Genomic DNA, 2,500 nt, shown 5'->3' with positions numbered 1-2,500 from the left:
CAAGTGCTGCAAAAGAGATTGAAAGCTGATCAAAGGCTACAGTTATCAGCTCCCCAGCAGGGCCAAAGGAGCATGTCATAAGCATGGATAAGCCTCCATGCTTTCCTTTGTTGGGCTGTGCTGGAGTCATCAGGAATTGTCCCACAGACTGCTCTTAGGGTGGATTACACCAGTAGGCAGCAATGCTTTTCCCTTAAAGCACAGCTCCTCACAGTGCTTCTCTTGCTTGGGAAGAGGAGCTAAGAGGCTCCACGAGAGAGAGAGAAACATGGTCCAGAGATGGGAAGGGACTTTCAAATGCTTTGGCAAAGCCATATTGCCAAGAACAAGCCTCTTTTCTCCATCACTTTTGCAGCGTGAAGCTGTGTTGGTGTTTCCCAGTGACAAGCAACTCCTCATCCTTCCACACTGGGGAGCACTGGGAACATGAAAGGAGCGGGAGCTGTGTCTATTCCATGCTGATTCAGCCGTCAGCACAAGTTAGCAGCACTGGTCAGCATGCACAAAAGAATTCTATGCTGGGAAATCCTAAACTGTTTTGTAGAAATGTGTTCTTTTTACTGGTATTTTCATGAAAGAAATCAAAAGTGCTGTTTGTCATATGATTTAGCTTTAGGTAGTCCTATGAAGAGCAGGGAGTTGGTCTTGGTGATCCTTATGTGTACCTTCCAACTTGAGCTATTCCATGATTCCATTATTTCTAGCTTCATGACTCCTCATCAGAGGCTAAGTTTGCTGTGCTGAGCTGGTGGCAGATGAGCTTGTGCATTAGGGTTTGTTTCATCCTTGTGCTTACCTTCAGCTGGGAGTATGACCTCTTCACCCAGCTGCTCCAGCACAGCAGGGCTTAGAGAGTGTACATTTAGGTCTAAATGGAGTCTTGCTACAGAGAGCAGTGTAACACCCTGTCCTGATGTTCCCATCCTGCTTCCTGCGCAGCAATGGGACTGCCATGTGCATTTAGAGAGCACCCTCTTCTGGGGGCAGCAGTGAAGGCTGCTCTCAATTGCACAAATCTGTCTCCTACAAAGCATCTGCTGTAAAACGGGTGCACACCAGCAGAGCTGGCTAAACACATCAGTGGTACTGCAGCATTCTGAGCACCTCCTAACTTTGCAGCCAGCAAGACATAACTCTTATAGTGGATTTGACTTGGATTCTTAAAACGGGGTCATGGCCTATGATTCTATCGTGGACCTTCCCTGGACTGGGGAAAACTCGAGGGCAGACCTGGTAAATCTCTGTTAAACTGTTTCAATTAATATGAATTTTCAAGAAAACTATAGGCGTCCACAGAAAACATAGCACCACTTTAATACAGTGAAGAAAAATTCCTATGCACCAGCACACATGGCTTTACCCTGCTCACCCCCTCCACACTCTGCATAGCCAAGGTGGGTGCAGGAGAACACCAAGACCTTTCTTGCACTGCCAGGCTGTCTCCAGCTTCTCTTGTGCCTTGTGCCTGAAATATTTGAAACGTTTTTTCTTTCTCTTTAGACAAAACCTAAATTCATTGTAATTGCATTGGAATAGAGCTAAGTTAGCTAGTGTTTCAATAAAACATCCTTAAAATGCTATCCTGAACAGAAAAGTCATAGTGACAGACAAAACTTAATCAAACTTGCAATTAAAATATGACCTTAATGAAATTTAAATACAGAAATGTTATTGTATACAGAAATTTTTACTTACTTAACAAAATAACCTTAGCACATCATCCTGCTATAGAAGCAATGGGATGTGGTTTGTTCTCATACCTCAACAATATCCGTTATTTCAAAAATTAACATAGGTAACAATTAAGACTATCCAGTTAAAAGATAAATGTTCCGAGTTTATATCTATGCTTTAAGAAAGTAAATGACATTAACTCTGTATTGAGCACTGTAGATTTTGATCTTCCTTTTGAAGAGCAAAAACCATAGATATTTTGGCTAATAACTCAGTGACCTTTTTTACATAAAAATGAAGAACTGTTGAAATGTGTTGATCCAGTGAGAGTGTCCAATGAAATTTTAATCTCACTGAGGCCAAGGAAAGGTTGCCATTGACTTCAGCAGAGCCAGGAAGGATTTGCTGTCAGAGGGCTCCTGTGCTGCTACTCGAATGACACAGCAATTCCTGTGAGCCCACAAAGCAGGTTATCAAACAGTGCTGGCTCTCAGGACCACAGAGCAGTCTGTTGCCACCTCTCCACCTGTGTGTGAGCAGAGGCAACTCAGATGCGTAGGTAAAAGTGAGGAAACAGAACTCTGCTAAAAAATGCAACTTAAAAGTGCTTCCTCTTCACTGTCAGGGCAGAGCAGTGCACAGATCTTCTTTCCCAGCATGCAAAATGAGATTATGGTCTGTTGATGGAGGGCATGGCTAGTATCATGGGTTGTATGGCAGCTGAGGGAATATGCTGTGGCTCCAGGTCATGGAATTGGGCTATATGGTGCACATTCAGGCTATGGAATCATAGAATGCTGCTATAATGTAGCATCAGGGGGGTTGG

The sequence above is a fragment of the Nestor notabilis genome, unplaced genomic scaffold (genome assembly GCF_000696875.1).
Source record: "Nestor notabilis isolate BGI_N333 unplaced genomic scaffold, ASM69687v1 scaffold29889, whole genome shotgun sequence".
NCBI classification, from domain to species: domain Eukaryota; kingdom Metazoa; phylum Chordata; class Aves; order Psittaciformes; family Psittacidae; genus Nestor; species Nestor notabilis.
Note: the sequence above shows the minus strand (reverse complement) of the source record.